At 37.4% G+C, this 20,245-nt stretch overlaps 1 pseudogene; it reads left to right on the forward strand.

The window, feature by feature from the left end:
* LOC101726667 (exocyst complex component 4 pseudogene) overlaps positions 1–13,736 on the forward strand; it is a 34,423-nt pseudogene extending 20,687 nt beyond the window's left edge.
* Positions 13,737–20,245: the final 6,509 nt, after the last annotated feature.

A 20,245-nucleotide genomic window follows, 5' to 3' on the forward strand; every position in this document is an offset into this window, starting at 1 on the left:
GAAATGAGATGGAACCCTCTGATACTCAATCACCTGGACCCACTGAACTGGCAACAAAAGGGGATCTGGAAAAAATGAAATCAGAAATAATTTCTCAGATAACAGGAGAAATTGTGCCCTTAGTGCAAGATATGATTAATCTAGAGAGGAGCTGAGGAACATGATGGAATCCCAACATAGGAAAAAAATGGAATCCATAAAACAGATGCAAATAGATTTCCAGGACATGAAAAACTCCATTGAAAGTCTACACAGCAGAATGAGCCAGTGTGAGGACAGAATTTCAGATACAGAAGATAAGGTTGCAATTAGTGACCAGGAAAAGAAAAATTGCTTCAAAATTATAAGGCAACATGAGAAATCAATCCAGCAGCTGCTAGATGATGCAAAAAAGAATAACATAAGACTGATTGGGCTCAATGAAGAAACAGGAGAGAGTGCAGATGACATAAAAAATCTCTTCACAGAAATAATGGCAGAAAACTTCCCAAGCAGGGGAAAAGAGCTTGACATACAGATAAGTGAGGCATATAGGACTCCAAATAGCCTTGATCAAAAAAAATCTACCCATAGGCATATAATTGTTAAGATTCCAGAAACACAACAGAAGAACAAAGTTCTCCAAGCAGTCAGAGAAAAGAAACAAATCACATACAAAGGAAAGCCCATCAGAATCACAGCAGACTTCTCAACACAAACCATCAAGGCAAGAAGAGCTTGGAGTGACATATTCCAAGCCCTAAAAGAAAACAACCTCCAACTCAGATTGATGTACCCTGCAAAACTATCTTTCAAAATGGATGGAGAAATAAGATACTTTCATGACAAAGAGCACCTTAGGAACTTCTTGAATACCAAACCAGCACTCCAAAGAATTTTACACAATAGCCTAGGAACAGATATTGAGGATCACAACCCCAGGAAGCAAAGCAGAATGAAGCCATCTGGCATGACAAGAAATTAAATGGAAAGGGGGAGAACCCAACAAAAAGAAAAAGTCATGGCAATGAGAAGTCAATACGTTTCAGTTATAACTATAAACATTAATGGTCTCAATTCACCAATCAAAAGCAATAGACTGGCAGAATGGGTCAAGAAGCAAAACCAACAATATGCTGCATACAAGAAACACACTTCATTCAAAAGGAAACTCATAGACTGAAAGTTAAAGGGTGGAAAACAATACTGCATGTGACAGGAACCTGAAACAAAGCAGGAGTAGCTATCCTCTTGGCAGATCAAGCAGATTTCAAACCAACACTGATTAAGAGAGATGAAGAAGGACACTACATCCTTGTAAAGGGAAGAATCCAAGAGGAAGAGATGACAATCATAAATATCTATGCACCAAACACTAGTGCACCCAACTATATAAAACAAATACTAACGGACATGAAAAGCCACATATGCAGTAATACAATTGTAGTGGGGGACCTCAACACCCCACTGTCACAAATAGATAGATCAACTAGACTAAAAATAACTAATGAAATACTAGAACTCAATAGAACTTTTGAACAAATGAACTTAACAGATGTTTACAGAGTCTTCCACCCCACAAAATCATAATACACATTCTTCTCAGCTGCACATGGGTCATTCTCAAAAATAGACCACATACTCACACATAGAACATGTTTAAGTAAGTGCAAAGGAATTGAAGTTATCCCCTGTATATTATCAGACCATAGTGCAATGAAATTGGAGATCCATAGCAAATGAAACTCAAAAACTTTCATAAACATGTGGAAATTGAACAACACACTTCTGAATAGCCAATGGGTCACAGAGGAAATTAAAGAAGAAATCAGACAGTTCCTTCAATTAAATGGCATGACAATACAACATATCGGAATCTATGGGACACAATGAAAGCAGTCTTATGAGGGAAATTCATAGCAGTGAATGCACATATTAGGAAAACAGAATGAGCCCAATTAAACAACCTGATGCTGAACCTCAAGCTTCTAGAAAAAGAAGAGGAGGACAACCCCAAAGCTCATACAAGGGAAGAAATTATAAAGATCAGAGGAGAAATCAATGCAATGGAGACTAAGGGAATGATACAAAAAATCAGTGAAGCCAAGAGTTGGTTCTTTGAAAGAATCAACAAAATTGATAAACCTTGAGTCAACCTTGTCAGAAAAAGGAAAGAAAAGGTCCAAATCCATGCAATTAGGAGTGAAAAGGGTGAAACTACAACAGACCCAGCAGAAATCCAGAGGATCATCAATACCTACTTCCAGAACCTATACGCCAATAAGATGGACAACACAGAAGAAATGGACAGATTCCTAGATACATATGAATTACCAAAGTTGAACGAAGAAGACCTAAAAATTCTGAACAACCCAATATCAACCAATGAAATTGAAATCATAATTAAAAACTTATCACCTAAGAAAAGCCTGGGTCCTGATGGCTTCACTGCTGAATTCTACAAGACATTTAGAGAGGAACTGCTGCCGCTACTGTTCAAACTCTTCAATGAAATTGAAAGGGAAGCAATACTCCCAAATTCATTCCTGGAAGCAAGCATCACCTTGATTCCCAAAGCAGAGAAAGACCCAACTGTAAAAGAGAACTATAGGCCAATCTCACTAATGAACATAGATGCAAAAATCCTTAATAAGATACTGGCAAACAGAATGCAGAAGATCATCAAGAAGATCATACACCCTGATCAAGTGGGATTCATCCCAGGGATGCAGGGATGGTTCAATATACGAAAATCAATCAATGTAATACACTATATCAATAGAGCCAAGGACAAAAACCATATGATTATCTCCATAGATGCAGGAAAAGCATTTGACAAAATCCAACATGCATTTATGATAAAAACCCTACAAAAAATGGGAATAGATGGTGTCTACCTCAAACTGATAGAAGCCATCTATGAAAAACCAACAGCCAATATCATACTAAATGGTCAAAAACTGAAATCCTTCCCACTCAAATCAGGAACAAGACAAGGATGTCCACTGTCACCACTCTTGTTCAATATAGTTCTGGAAACATTAGCCATGGCAATTAGACAAGAGAAAGAAATAAAAGGAATAAAGATAGGAAATGAAGGAGTCAAAGTGTCATTATTTGCAGATGACATGATATTCTATATAGAAGACCCCAAGAACTCCACCAAAAGTCTTCTAGACTTAATAACTAAATTCAGTCAAGTAGCTGGTTACAAGGTCAACATACAACAATCAATAGCTTTCCTCTACACCAATGACAGACTCACTGAGACAGAAATAGGGCAAATAATTCCTTTCACAATAGCATCCAAAAAACTGAAATACCTAGGAATCATCCTAATGAAAGAAATCAAAGACCTCTTCTCTGAAAACTATGGCATTCTGAAAAGAGAGATTGAAGATGATATCAGAAAATGGACAGACATCCCCTGCTCCTGGGGAGGAAGGATTAATATAGTGAAAATGGCCATACTTCCAAAACTGCTATATAGATTTAATGCAATTCCAATTGAGATCCCAGCAGCATACTTCATAGACCTCGAGAAAAAAATCCAGAAATTCATTTGGAGCAAGAAGATTCCCAGAATAGCAAAAGCAATTCTAGGTAACAGAGACATGGCAGGGGGTATCCCAATCCCCAACTTGCAACTGTACTACAAAGCTACTGTGATAAAAACAGCATGGTACTGGCAAAGAAACAGGCTTGAGGACCAGTGGAACAGATTAGAAGATGCAGAAACAACACCAGACACACTCAGCCATCTCAGCTTCGACAAAGGAGCCAAACACCCTCATTGGAGGAAAGATAGCCTCTTTAATAAATGGAGCTGGAAAAATTGGGCTTCAACTTGCCAAAGATTAAAACTAGACCTATATCTCTCACCATGCACTAAACTAAAATAAAAATGGATTAAAGATCTAAATATTAAAATAGAAACTCTGAACCTGTTGGAACAGAGGTTAGGTAGAACCCTTGAAGACATCGGTGGAGGAAAAGATTTTATGAACAAAACCTGTTGCCCGTGAACTAGCACAAACAATCAACAAGTGGGATCTCTTCTTATTAAAAAGTTTCTGCACAGCAAGAGAAACCACCAGCAGTGTGAAGAGACAATCCACAATGTGGGAAAAAATCTTCACCTGCTTTTCCTCAGACAAAGGTCTACTATCTCGAATCTATAAAGAACTTAAAAAGATCAGACCTCCCAAATTTAAAGACCCAATCCAAAAATGGGCATCTGAAATGAACAGACATTTCTCAGACAAAGATGTAGAAATAGCAAATAAATACATGAAAAAATGTTCCAAGTCACTGGTCATTTGAGAGATGCAAATGAAAACAACGCTGAGATTTCACTTCACTCCAGAAAGAATGGCTGCTATCATGAAATCAACCAATAACAAATGCTGGCGGGGCTGTGGGGAAAGAGGAACCCTGCTCCACTGCTGGTGGGAGTGTAGACTGGTGCAACCACTGTGGAAATCAGTATGGAGATACCTCAAAGAACTAGGACTGGAAATCCCATTTGACCCCGCTATTCCACTGCTGAGGTTCTTCCCCAAAGAATTAAAAGAATCATACCACAGTGATATATGTGCACCCATGTTCATAGCAGCACAGTTTGTAATAGCTAAAACTTGGAAACAGCCCAAATGCCCATCAACTGGAGACTGGATAAAGAAAATGTTGTGTTTTTATAAAATGGAGTACTACTCAGCCATAAAAAATGAGAAATTAGAGACATTTATAGCTAAGTGGATGCACATTGAGGCAATACTCTTAAGTGAAATAAATAGGCCACAGATGTGTAAATACCAAATAGTTTCTCTGGTGTGAGAAACTGAAAGTGTAAATAAGGACTAAATGTATAATAGGTCATGTGAAATAGGAAGAAAAGGGGCAAAGGGGAAGGAAGTGGGAGGGCTAGGGGAAAGGATAGAAGGGAATGGGATTAATATGAGAAAATGGAAAAATAGGAACAAAATCTTTGTAAATAGGGAGGGCTGGAGGGGTTGAAGGGAGGGCTGGGCAAGGGTGAAAAATAAGAACCAAGAGAGACTATGTAAAGGTGCACATTTCCAATGATGAATGTCAGTATATTGTATACCTAAAATGTACCAATGATTAGAATGAATAATCGATAATGCAAAATTGGAATAAAAGGTCCAAAGGGGTAGGGGTAGTGGGAGGCACAGGGGAAAGGAAAGAAGGGAAAGGAAAAAATGATGAGAAATGGAAAAAATGGAAATAAAGTCTTTGTAAATAGGGAAGGGTGGAGGGTGTGAAGGGAGGGCTAGGAATGGGGAAAAAATAAGATCCAAGATGCATTATGTAAAGGTACAATTCCCAATGAGAAATGTAATTGTGTTGTATACCTACAATGTACCAATAAAAGAATTTAATACAAAAAAAAATTTCCAAACCTGTGAACTTCCCCGCCCCCAAAAAGAAAGCAGAAGATAGTAAATGAGACCACCTTCCAACCCACCAGTTCGTGTAGCAACCTAGTCACATAAAGTGTCTCTTTCAGCCAATGTGATGAAAGAGAAAAATAAAAAGCAAATTAATAGCCAGAGTTTAGGAGGGCTGTTATAGCAGAGTGAAATTGTAAGGATCAAGGGTTAAAACAAATCCCTATTTTAGTATTGAAAAAAGATGAGTCTCTGAACTGGGGACCCACATGCTAGAAAAATGGTAAATGAAGTAGTGAAAGGATACCTGGAGAGAACTGACTTAATAATGCATTTATAAATGTCGCCTATGACAGAAATAGAGATTTTTATAAATGGGGGTAGATTGGAGGGAGAGGATGGTGCAAAAAAGGAATTAAGATGTATTATTACATGTACAAACCCCCTATGATGAATGTGATCAATATGTACTGCAAATATGTACTAATAAAATAAATAAACAAATGTTGTCTACAGGCTTATGATTGAGTTTGCTCATGAGAAATTTATAAATATAAATCTGTATCACAGGACTGGTGGTTTAGCTCAGTAGTAGAGTGCATGCACAGCATGTAGGAAGCTCTATGTTCAATCCCCAGCAAGGCACACACACACGCACACACAATCTCTATCTAAGGGAAAAACCAGGTTGTTCATTAGTCATAGTTCTATGGAGTGAACTAGAAACTGTAGGAAATGGTTTGAGCTCACAGATAACAAAGAAAGCAGTGTCAAAGTTGGAAGGTGAAGGTGGTTATATTTATAATAGCCCTAGTTTCCTGTGAGTTAGCTGTGTTGAAAGAGACATAAAGGGACAGTAGGAACAGGATAGCTGGGTTTTTTAGACACCTATGAAGGAAAGATTTTGTCCAGTGGGTGAATTTCATATGCAGAAACCAACTCCAAATCAGTTAAACAGAATGCACTTAATTCCAGAGAAAAGTTTTAGCCATCAGAAACAATGAGTAATTTTTGGAAATAACATTGTTTTCAACAATAACTGTGTAGTGTGAGGAAAGAGCATTGACCTGGGAATCTGATCCAGTTCTACCACTTCCATACACTGAAGAGAATTGACACATAATTTCCCTCCTAAGCCTAAAGGGCCATGATAAGGTGAAGAAGAAAGAGTACCTACATTCCCACAGAACCCAGGATGAGAGTCATCCAAATGACAAAAACTTTGCATGACTTCTGCACCTCTTGCTTCCTAGTGATATTTAGGTTAAAGTATCCCTATTCTCATTGTATTAGGCATCTTGCACTATTGATTGTCTTCTGTCACCCTTTGTTTTCAGTTTCTCCTTGTCTGTTGGTGTATTCTTGTTGCCATTTAAGAAGACTCCAGTTTTTCCCATCTTAATAAACTCTAGCAGGATCGCACATGCCCCTTCCATATCACTGAAATGTTTACCATGAGAAAACATACAGAGGCAAGATAAATCTAAATTAAGTGAAGTAAAAAATTTGTAGTCTTAAATCTGAAAGTAAGAATAAAATGTTATTATCCAAAATGAAGAACTGAAGAAAGGAAAGACTTCTTTATTTTTTGGTTTCTGCATTAGCCAGCTTTCTGTCAATGAGACAAAATATCTGTGAATAAGAACTTGCAGGAGAAAAGGTTTATTTTGGCTCAAGGTTTCAATGGTTTTAGTCTATGGTCACTTGGCCCTATTGCTTCTGAGGCTGTGGTAAGACAGAACATCATGGCAGGGACAAGTGGTGGAACAAAATAGTTTACCTCCTAGTAAACAGGAGGCAGAGAGAAAAAGGAAAAGAGCCAGAGGGGAAGTGGCTGGGGACCAGATAGCATCCTTGAGGACATGCCCTCATCATCCACTCTTTCAACTAGATTTGAACTCCTAGGTCTCCAATAGTTCCCAATAATGCTCTGAAATTATAAATCAATCAATGGATTAATGCACTGATAAAGTTACAACCCTCATGATTCAATCATCTTCCAAAAGTCTACTAGCCAGCAACCAAGCCATTGGCACGTGGCCTTTGAAGGACATTGTAGATCCAAACCATAAAACTTTTTCATAGCCCCAAATCCAAGCAGTGTTCAAAGAACCACTGATATGGTTTTAAACCAATGAAGATAATGTTGAAGTTGGAAGACAGAGATTATTAAATTAGTGCTATCCTTGGTTTCTTCTGGCTTTTCCTATGATTCTTTTGTGGCTCATGTACATTTCCTTTGCCACATGATTAAGAATTGCTCAATATATACTCAAAACTTTAGCTAGTGCAATCAGGCAAGAGGAAGAAATGAAAGGGACACAAATAGAACAGAAGAGATCAAATTTTCTGTATGAGCAAATCAGAACACAAAAATCAATCACATTCTTGTACACCAATAATAAATACACTAAGAAAGAAATCAGGAAAACAATTTCATTAACAATAGCTTCAAAAAATAAATACCTAGGAATCAACCTAAACAAGGAGATGAAAGATGCCTATAATGGAAATTGTATAACTCCAAAGAAAGAAATTGAAGAAAGCATTAGAAAATAGATAGACAGGGCCTGGGATTTAGCCTAGTGGCACAGCCCCTGCATTGTAAGTGCAAGGTCCTGAGTTCGATCCCAGGTACTGCCAAAAAAAAAAAAAAAAGAAAAAAAGAAAAGAAAATAGATAGACATTCTTTGTTTTGGGATTGACAGAATTAATATCATTAAAATGGCAGACTACCAAAAGCATAGATTCAATGCAATCCTTATCAAAACACCAATAATGATTTCCACAGATACAGGAAAAGCAATACAGAGTTTGGAATCAGAGAAGACCCAGAATAGGAAAACAATTCTGAGCAATAAGAGCAATGCTAAAGGCTTCACTTTACCGGATTTCAAGCTATATTATAAAGTTATAGAAACAAAAACAACATAGCAAATGCACAAAAATAGAAATGTAGATGAATGGAATAAAATGGAAGGCACAGAAACAAACCCAAACACCTAAAGCTATCTGATGTTTTTTTACAAGGGGGCCAAAAACGTGTTGGAAAAAAGACAGTCTCATTAACAAATTGTATTGGGAAAAACTGCAGATTTGTGGGCAAAAATTGAACCAAAAAATAGATCCCTGTCTTCATCCTGTACTAAAATCAAATCACTAATTTCATAAACACACACCCTTGATCCCAGCGCCATACACTCTAGATCCAGCCACCTCTGAAAAGCCCCACCTATGACTGCATGAGGCTTTCTGGGGACATCTAGACACAAGCCATAACAGGTACAGATGGCTGCATCAGGCTTGCCGAACAAAACCTAGAACTTGACCATCCACAGGAAGATGATTCAAGAAGGTAGGGTGTTGAGGTCAAGAATATCAAGGAGTAAATCACAGGAACCCACCCACAAGTTCAAGGTTAATATGCAACACTCCTGTCTCTGGGAGCATTTTGTATTGGAAGTTATGGCAAGATCTTTTTCTGTAGGAACTAGATGGTAAACAGACACTCTGACATACAAGAAAGAATATTTGTAGGAAGTGGAGTGCAACCAAAGTGACTTTATCAGTAATAACCACATCAGAGCACTATTACTAGAACAAAGTACAGAAGTAGAACAGGGGCATCAAACAGATTGACTTTTATGGAAAAGAGATAATAGGGAGAGTATTTTATGTTCTCACTGTCTGTGGTCTGATTTTTACCAGAGCTTGGAGCAGGACTAATCCCACTGGTAGGATTATGTGGCCCTGATTGTGGAGGCCTACTAGACAGAATTAGGCTGATCACTGTTCACTAAATAAATCACCACTGGTTTAGGATTGGTAGAGGATTTGCAAACTATTGTCTGTTTCCTATTTTTTTATGACCCATTAGCTAAAAATGATTTTTTTTGCAGTGTTAGGGATTAAACCCAGGGCTTCATGCATGCTAAGCAAGTACTCTACCACTGAGCTATATCTCCAGTCCTGAAAATGATTTTTCCATGTTTAAATAATTGAAAACACTCAGAAGAAGAGTAATATTTTTGACACATGGGAATTTTACGAATTTTAGGACCCGTAAATAACAACTTATTGAACAAGAACCATGCTTAAATGTTTACATATTAAATATGGCTACTTTCATGCTATAATGCTGAGTTGAATACTCAAAACAGATATCAGATGGGCTGTGAAACTTCAAATATTCACTATCTGGATCTTTACAGAAAAAGTTTTCCAACCCTGGTTTAGTGCATAAGTCTGCTGATACACAGAAATCTCATCACTCAATATACACAGCTTGATCACATTTAACTCCTTAAGGAGTTACATACAACTCTAGTCTAAGAAGAGAGTAGAGTTTCTGTCTTCCAGCCTATTCCATTGCTCTACATTTCTGCTTTTGTCCCAGTGCTATGTTGTTTTTGTTACTATAGCTTTATAATATAGCTTGAAATCCAGTATAATGAAGGTTTCAGTGTTGCTCTTGTCTGTCAGAATTGTTTTTCCTATTCTGGGTCTTCTCTGATTCCAAATGAAATTCTGTATTGCTTTTCCTATTTCTGTGAAAATCATTATTGGCGTTTTGATATGGATTGCATTGAATTTACAGTAGAGAGAAGTCAGCAATCACTAAGCATGACATATTTTTGTGACTGACTATTGACAAAGAGAGGAATTGAATGAAGCATAGCATATGGGGCAGCCTTTCCTAGCTCTTCTCTGACAGAGGCTAGGGATATTCTGCCTCCTACAACTAGTGAGCCACATCCTGCCTCAAACCAGAATAGTATTAGGCATTCCTTCCAGACAGTGAGCATGACTGCTGCCCGAGGTGCTTCATGTCTGGTGTTTGCTCATTGAACAGCCCCTCTTCTGGCTCCCCAGTGTTAGCCTCTACTCTGCAATTTACCTTTTACTTTGGTTTTCTGGTTAGGATTACCCTTCCCACCTGGAGCCTAGGCCTTACCCTGAGTTTCAGTGTGCCTGACTAGGACCTTGATTCTCTAAGAAATCCTTTCTCTTCCCTTTGCCTCTGGGAGTTGGATCCTGCTCTGCATAGCTTCCTCTTTTAGCTGATGTTCTGCTCTAATACAAATAGATCATCTGAGGCCAGGACTTGCCCTCAAATGTTTAGTTCTAGTTCTTTACCTTACCCCATCCTTAGGACCTGATAATCCCTTCAGTAAAGCCTAAGTTTATCTCTTCTTTTTAACAACTGATTCGAGTTGCAAAACACAATCTTAAGGGTATATTACTACAATCAAATTAATCCTTGAAATTTCAATCTGGCTTTTTCCAAGATTTTTTTCTACACCTTTTTCTCTTCTTTCTACTGAAATCTCAGCATATATTTGGGCACAGAATACATTAATTATATTAGCCAAAACATCAGGAGAATTAGAACTGGAAAGAATCCTTTAAGTTACAGATGGGGGAATAAGCATATTGATGTATTCTAATAACTAAGAAATAAATGGCTTTACATCCTCTAAAAGGTGCCTTGGAAATAGAAGTTAAATTAAATATAGTGAACTGTCTCTAATGAGTCAATTATGAATTTATTTATTTTTGGTCCATCATAAAAAAGCCAATAAAAACCAGAGTAAGTGAATGTCAAAATTGACTTTAATGATTCAGTCCGAGATGGGGGGTCGGGGGGAAGAGAGCAGAAATCCATTATTTGAGACCATATGCAAATAGACTTAATTTTCCTACCATGTTCTATTGCTTACCATTCCAATTCCCTACTTCATTTTTTTTCAGTTGTCTTATAGATTCCTGTTGTTACTTTAATGGCTAAGTCTTTAAGGAAAATTTCCAAACAAAATCTCAAATTGTACTTGCTCAGTTACATTCCAATTTAATGACTAGAAGAGCACAAATCCTGACCTATCAGAAAGGACTCTAGCTTATTATCATTCCCACCTGTATCTTCCCCCAAAAAAAGGAAAATAGAAAGGAAGCACTATGGTAGTTTTCAAAGGGAATTGGACAAAAATCCCTTGCTATCATAGGAAAGTGGTGGGTTGGAAATGGAGATTTGTATAGAATACATCTCCCTTGGCTAATTTTTCAGAACTATTTCCCCATAGAGGCACTGTTCATATCTTGTTTGTGAAACAGATCATAGCATAGCCAGCCCAGTCGATGCAGTTTCTCTCTGGGTTCATTCTCCTGTGAATGGTCACGAGATCATGAACATAGCTGGATTAATTTGATCAATCATTTCACAAGGTTCACCATAACTACTACACAGATTGTTTTTACATTTATTGTAACAGCTTACGCCCTACTCTGTAACTTTTAAATATATGAACAATTTGATAGGTCTTCCTGCCTAGAGTAGCACAAGTGTGTAGTCAGCACATCGTAGTCACAATAGGTATTTTTGAGCAGCATGTAATGATTGTACAGATTGTAATAGAATAACATAGACATTCTTTTGGAATAGAATACGCATCTGCCTCATATTAGGCAAATGATTCTAATGGGACAGTTTTGCTACCTGATTCCAGGGGCATTTGGCAATATCTGACGATTTTTACTTGTCACAATGAGAATGGCAGGGCTTCTGAGTTCTACTGAGTAGAGAGTCAGAGATTCCACTAAACATGCTAAAATGCATAGGATAGCCCACTTAAAATAATTCTCTGCTCCAAATTGTCAAGATGGACTCTTGGTCAAGAGAAATCCTGGATTAGGAGGATAATAGGTATGGAGCAGTTTAGCTTTTAAATTGTGGATGAGTTCCCCCGCCTCAATGCAACTCTATCCTCTAGGCATCTAAAAATCATCAAAACTCTGAAGTTCAAACTGCCACCAAGGTTTATTCAGGAGATTGAGCATGCTCTGGGACTTGGCCCAGCCAAGCAAACATTGTTGCCAATGTTGCCTCTTCGAGAGTTTCTCACGTGCACATCAAAAACATCTTCCTCATTCAGGTCTTGGCTGAGATCAACAAGGAGATTAAAGGCTTCACTGAAACATCTGACCCCTTGATGATCCTAGCTAACACAGACACAATGAAGGTGCTGGGAGTGCAGCGCCCTCTCCTGCAGAGCACAATCATTGTGGAGAAGATAGTGCAAGACCTCATAAACCCGATACATGACTTGAGTGCATATTCTGATCAGTTCCTCAACATGGTGTGCATGAAGCTCCAGGAGTACAAGGGCACCTGCTCTGCAGGCTACAGGGGCATTGTCCAGTCGGAAGCAAAACTTGTGGGCCGGAAGTTTAGCTCAGTGGTGCCGGGCCTGCCTTGCAGGCGCAAGGTCTTGAGTTCGATCTCTGTTACCAAAAAGCAAAAAGAAGAAAAACTTGTCATCAGTGCATCTTGGGCAAAAGATGATGCTATCAGCAGACTCTTGAAATCACTACCAAACTGGATTAATATGGCTCACCCAAATAGCTAAGGCCAAAGAGAGAAGAAGAAGAAAATTTCATAAGGGCAGCCTTACCCTCATAAGGGCAAGGAATCTGAAGTTCTAACTGGGAACCTGGGTGATAAATTAATCCCTCCACAAGATATCCTCCATGACATCAATGACCTCACAGCTTGGCTAACATGCATGAAAGCTTGGAATGGTTGGCAGGCCAAACGAAGTCAGCTTTCTCTAATCTTTCTACATCTCAGATGCTATCTCCTGCTCAAGAGAGCCATGTGAACATGGACCTGCCCCCTGTCTCTGAGCAGATCATGCAGACTCTGAGTGAACTTGCCAAGTCCTTCCACGACATGGCCGATTGCTGCTTGCTGGTCTTGCATCTGGAAGTGAGAGTTCACTGTTTCCACTATCTCATTCCTCTACCAAAAGAGAGGAACTATGCCATTGTCGTCAATGTGGAAAGCAGGGATTATGACCCTCTGGTGGTCAAGCTCAACAAAGACATCAGCCCCATTGAAGAGGCTATGAGTGCCAGCCTTCAACAGCACAGGTTCCAGAATATCTTTGAAGGTCTGGAACACCTCATCTCCTGTGTCCTCATCAATGGTGCCTAGTACTTCAGGCGCATCAGTGAGTCTGTCATCAAGAAAATGTGTAGAAACATTTTTGTTCTTCAGCAGAACTTGAACAACATCACCATGTCACGAGAAGCAGACCTGGACTTTGCAAGGCAGTACTATGAGATGAGATTCTGTACAACACAGCCGACAAGCTCCTGAACCTGGTGGTGGACCAGGATGTGAAACACACAGAGCTGGAATACATCTACGTCCTGACCCTGATGCACTGCAGTCAGACTGGCATGTGGGGCCAGACCACCCAGAACACGAGGCTACAGAGGCTGAAGGAGATCATCTGCGAGCAGGTGGCCATCAACCAGGCTAACAAGCATAAGAAAATTACTGTTTAATGGGGTGAGCTGCAGTAGGGTAGGGGTTGCTTTTGTTTCCTCAGACTCACTTCTTTATTTGGTATGTTATTTGGTATCATCCAAGGTTAGTTTTGTCTGTGCTGATGCTTTAGTGGAAAGAAAGTGTAAGGATTATTTTCTCTTTAGGTTTGGCTTTTGTTATGAACTCTGAAGGAAGTTTGCAAAACAGAATGATTTGCTGTAACAAATACATTAGTACAATTGATTCCAAAGGGCCTGGGGTAAGCCAAGGAAGGAAGGAAGGTATATCAAGCTATTACACTCTGAAAAACGAATGGATGACTAATATTTTGTTTATTCCCCAGCATATATAAAATTCTGGCTTTCAAAGTAGACTGCCAGCTAAGTTTTAGTCCATTCCTAAAGCCACTTAATAGTCTTCTATTACATAAACGATAGGGTTTTTACTCTCTTGACCTTGTTGATTTATAGTTCAATGAAATAAGTGTACATGTATTGTTTTCTGTCACTTTTGCCAAAATCACATAAATGGCTTCTCAGCTGGCTGTGGCTTTCAACAAATTTCCCTAATCAAATCAGGAACTCTTCAGAGTTATGGGGAAAAATGTCCTTTATCTCAATCCCTTAGAGAATTTATATGCTGTAGCTTGTACATAGGCTGTTGGTTGGTTTATTGCCTTTTTATTTTGGCTGTGTCAAAACCAGGAGCCATAAATTAGTGATAAAAATGGAAGAAGGAAAGGTGATCTAACCCTCTCTGCTTTATTTCTCACTCTGGTTTCCAAGAAAATAATGGTTAGAGAACGTCTCACCTTACTTAAAATCTTGTTTTGGGATAAATGATTCTGAGGTACTTACTTATCTTCCCATGAATACCTGGGTCTTTCTCATCTCTGAAAGTAGCCCAGGTTTTCTTAGCTGTGGGCAAGGATGATGGGACAGCCATGACATTTCTACTCGCTCTGTGGGGCCACCGACTGAGCCTGTTTCAGAGTTGTTTTCCTGTAGTGCAGATTCTCACTGTGTTCCTGGCACACTGGACCTCACCACTACCCCAGGCCCCAAGTCTTCTTGCTGTGCATGGTCACATGTCACAGGAGGCAGCAGTGCACTGATCAGGAAGCATCTTGAACACACATGGAAAGGCGAGCAGGAAGGTCTGTGACTGGATTTTGTCCCTGTTTGTAACAACTTTGGTTTTGATGGAAAAACAGAAAATTAAAAACTGTCTTGAGAAGCTTAAAAAAATAAAATGTGGATGAGGAGATGTCAGCAAGCAGAACACATAGAATTTATGGGCAATGGAATTGCTTTGTGTAATAATAAAATGATGGGCGCATGTCTTGTACATTTCTCAAAACTCAGAGTGCACAGCACCAAAAGTGAACCCTAATGTGTATGATGAGGTCTGGGTGATAATGATGTGTCATTGTAAGTTCATCGATTGCAACAAACACATTCAGCACAGAATGTTGATGACAGGGAAGACTATGCGGGGGTAGGTACATGGGAACTCTGTGCTTTCTGTTTCATTTTGCTATGAACCTAAAACTGCTCTAAAGGTAAAATGTTTTTTGAAAGAGATGAAGTGGCCAGAAATAGACTTTTTGCTTTTCAAAAATTAGTCACTTTGTTTTTGTTCTAAAATATTTTTGAACTGAGCATGGTGGCACACGCCTGTGATCCTAGCACTCCAGAGGCTGAGGCAAGAGAATCACCACTAGTTCAAGGCCAGCCTGGTCTACATAGTGAATTCAAGGCCAGCCTGAACTACATAGTGAGACTTTGTCTCAAAAAAAACCACAAAAAACTTTTTGAAGAAAATGAGTACTTATATAATATAATTTATGCTTCAAAATGAAAAATGTCATGTGACATATTTCCTTTGATTAAATTTTTCCCATATAGCTTTTTAAAATTTTTTTATTTTACTGGTACATTTTAGATATACATATCAATAACATTCATCATAGGGAATTTGTACCTGCACATGATATATCTTGCTTCTTCTTTTTTTCCCACTCCCTTCCTCTCCCTTCAACCTTCTTCCCCTCTTTATCTACAAAAGCCTTGTTTCCATTTTTTCCTTACATTCTTTTTTTTCTTGTTCTTTTTTCGTTTCCCCCTCCCCCTCTTCTGTTCCCTCTGTCATTTGAACACCATGTAGTTTTAAAGAAATAAATAATTTCCATTAATCACCTTAATTAAGACCCGTTTCAAATTGCACTTTCAAATGTTTGATCTCCCCTTCTCAGGACCTTATCCCATGACAGGTTTCTGACATTGAGCTTCTAAGCAGGTTTAGGAAAACTTACTTATAATTTTTCCTCCTTTACTATTAGCAAGGGAGAGCTGAAATATCCCTTCTAGTCGACTCTGTTTTGTGACACACACGGGAGAAATTATAAATTCCTTAAATCCAATATCAGGTTTTTAAATTTTCTGTGATGCGAGAAGGGGAGAGTGCTGGTGAAAGATTCTTCAGTCTACACTCTGCTAGACTTACTGGGAAGGACAGTCAGTACTGACTGCGGCATAGCCAATATTCCATTCATAAAGCAAAGAGGAGCATGGTCTATAAAAGTTATTTCCATTAATAGCCTTGAGGATATGAAAAATCTCAACCAATCTTATTTTCAGCAGATTCTTTTTGAATTACTGAAATATGGATGTTATTGAAGACTTAAAATTTGCTGAAATTTTCCTTATATTTTATTTCTTCAGCCTTCAGTAATTGTAAGTCAAGCCCTGTAATACAAAGAGCTGAAATTCGAAATTTAAGGCTGTTCTGAGTGCAGTGGTGTTTACAACTAATTGATCACAACCAGTTACAGATTTCCTTGTGCTTGCTTCAGCAGCACATATACTAAAATTGAAAATTTAAACTAGTGAAAATGCAGGAAGTGTTCAGATTAAGTACAACAGTACATGATGCACACTGTATGTACAGCTTACTAAAATGATAGAAACAGTTTATCCAGGAATCAACATTATGTACCACATAGTATTTGGAATTTAATGCTATTATCATAGCCTATATATAATTGTGACTTTTATGAAAAGATAAGAGTTTTAGCTTTTCATTTTGTTGAGTTCAAATAGCTTATTATTTCATTTCCAGGTTTTTGTTTAGGTATTAAAACCATAATTTGTCATCACTGACACAACTTACGAATAAAGAAAATCTTCATAGTCCCTCTACTGAACTCAAGGTCCCCATCTTACTCATCCAATGCCATGATGCCTAGGGTACTTCCTGTCACCTTAAGAGGTGGTCAGTGAATACTCAATATGACATTGAATTTTATTCACTATATGAACATTAGCTACTTTTAAATCATTCACATGTGAAAACCAGACTTCAGATAATTACACTAAACTAAATCACATTTTTTATGCCATTCAAATTTTACATTTTTAGATGTTAGAAAAAGAAAACAAATTGTTTTTACACATGAATAAAACTTCTTGAACTATGCTCTAAAGATGTCATTTTTATCTGCAATAAAAAATTATGAAGTACCATGACATTTTTACTATATCAATTATTAGCTGTCAGTGTAGAAACTCTATCAATGTGAAATCAATGTGGTATTTATAAACTCATGATATATTTACCCAGCACTTCCTTTAATTGGTACTATATGATTATCAAGATTAGCCTATTTTCTAGTCACTCAAATGTCTATCCAGTTGTTCAGTTATTTCTGATAATAAGATTACCAAGATCAGCAGGAACACTTTTCAAAAATATTTGAACAATCTATTCAATAAACCGCAACACTACTGATTTGTTAACTGTTTCACATACTATAGAGAAGTTATTTTGTGTTCTTGTACCTTTTGGGTGGGGAAATGACAGAGATCTTTAATTCTTAAAATGATGTACAATAAAGAGATTTTTGGTTGTAGAGCTAGAACGTGATATACAGTTACCATTACTTGTCTTTTCTGAAATTAGTACCATAACCTGGTATACAATTTAAAACCTCAGTGACAGTCAAGCAGAAGCCACTCAAGACAGACAATGATAAATTCTACCTCACTCACATTTTTAACTTACTATGTGATGCTGAATCTTATTTTTCCCCCTTAGCTGTGAAAGGAAAGAAACAGGAACTTAGTGTTCTACTAATGCCTTCAGAAGCAAGAGTGATAATTCTCTGATTTTAATTTGTAGAGAAACAAGTATTAGTGGATCCTATGGTTTCACTATTTCTCCCAGAGGAATTGAAAGAAACAATGAGAAAATTTAAAGTAGCTACCCAAACAATGATACGCCAAATTCAAATACCCAAACTAAAACAAAAATAATGAAGTTGAGTACTATTCACTTGAGAGTAATTACCACGTTTCCCTAAGTGGAGACATTTGCAGTTTTATCACATGGAGACAGTACAAGTTTTGTATCTTTTAATTTGGAGATGCTTAAACTTTACTTATGCATAATCATCACCCAGAAATTTGTTTCAATGCCAATTCCAGGTTCTTAGCCCTGAAGTTTTTGATGTAGAGCTAGTATTTGAAATTGGTAACCTCATGTGTCCTCAAAAGGTGGTTTCTATGTGATTTTTAAAACTGCAATATAATTCATATACCATTCACCCATTTAAAACTATAATTCAAAATTTTAAAGTGTATTTAAAAAGTTGTGCAATAATCACAATCTAATTTTGAATATTTTCATCACCCCAAAAAGAATACCTGCACCTTTTAACCTTTTAGCAGTCATTCTTTAGTGGCATATCCCCCCCTACACACACACACACACACACACACACACACTGGTTCTTGAAAACACTAATCTTCTTTCTCTATCTAGAGATTTGCTTATTCTGGAAATTTGACATGAATGAGATCATACAGCATTTTTGTGTCTGGTGTCATTTTCACTTAATGGTGATTTTAAGTAACTTCCACATTTTAGATGTATCTGTACTTCATATCTTTTCAGTGACAAGTAATATTCCATTGTATGCATATAGTACATTTTATTTATCCATTTGTTAGATAATAGACATTTGGGTTGTTTCCACTTTTTTGACAATTATAAATAACGCTGTTATGAACATGTGTGTTTAAGTTTCTGTGTGGGCATTGTTTTAAGTGTTTCATGTTTTTTAACTAGAAGGTCTTATTAAGTTGAAAGCATATTTCTAATCAGATTTACTCATAAATAGCTATTGGTAGACTCCAAGAAAACTATGCTTGGAGTGACCCACTAAAACATTAGCTAGTGACTGGTAAGGGTTAAAGGCTTTCAGGAGAACTTTGATCATAGAATAGTTAGCATTCCATGGCAGGCAGCTGGAAAAGACAAAACAGTGACCAAAGAAAGAATGCAGCTTTTTATCCTCATTAATATAAAAATACAGAAATGAATGACTGTAAGAAGCAAACCAGACCTCCATGTAATGTCTGATCTCATCTGCCTTTTCACATGGTCGGTAGCACAGTTATTATAGCAAGCTTAAAGCAGTAATTGGAAAATCAAAATGCACTTCCTTATGTTAGAAAAATATCAAGATACTTTCAGAGAAAACTGATTCCTTAGAACAAGAAATACACATAAAAATAAAGAAATAAGAGAAAAAGAAAAGTGCTGTTTTTTTCTCTCTTTGCACATCCTGAAAATACAGTGTGCAATTCACAAAAGCCTAAAGTACATTGTGCCTTTTGTTCAGCTCTTCCTTGTGCTGTAGGTGGAGCTTATGCACACCTCTCTGTCAAACCATACTTCCTTATCTAACCTTGTAAACCATCTATTAAAATACTTGAATGGACTAAATCTATGATATGTGAGTCCAACTGTCAGTCACATAAATTTCAGTCCCAGAATGATCTAATTCCCAGAAATATAGGCTTTATTTTTCCTATAATAAAGAAGAAAAGTGATAATGAATTTGATTTAGCAGGGTCTTGCTAAAGCATGTTTTGTAAGTGGCCACAAAATCAAAAGGTTTTTTCCTTTTTTTTATTTATATATATATATTTATTGGTACATTTTAGGTATAAATACATTTACATTTCTCACTGGGTGTTTGTACCAGAACATGATGTATCTTAGTTCTTATTTTTTCTCCCATTACCTGTGCACCCTTCACTCCCTCCACCCTTCCCTATTTACACAGAGTTTGATTCCATTTTCTTCTTTCTCATAATTTTTCCTTTCCCTTCTTCCTTTTCTCCTTCCCCTCGCACCATCCCCAAACCCTTGGATTTTTTCTTATTTCAAATTATCAATTATTCATTTTTTTTCAATTATTCATTTTAATCATTTTTATCCTTATTTACACTTTCAATTTCTCACAATAGAGAAACTATTCTGTATTTACACATGTGTGTCCTATTTATTTCACTTAAGAGTATGGCCTCAATATGCATCCATTTAGCTATAAATGTCTCTAGTTTCTCATTCTTTATGGCTGAGTAGTACTCCATTTTATAAGAAAACCACATCTTCTTTATCCAGTTTCCAGTCGATGGGCACTTGGGCTGTTTCCAAGCTTTAGATATTACAAACTGTG

Source organism: Heterocephalus glaber, unplaced genomic scaffold (assembly GCF_053883595.1).
Source record: "Heterocephalus glaber isolate CG9 unplaced genomic scaffold, H.glaber_assembly_v1.0 deba00001732, whole genome shotgun sequence".
In the NCBI taxonomy this organism is placed as follows: Eukaryota; Metazoa; Chordata; class Mammalia; order Rodentia; family Bathyergidae; genus Heterocephalus; species Heterocephalus glaber.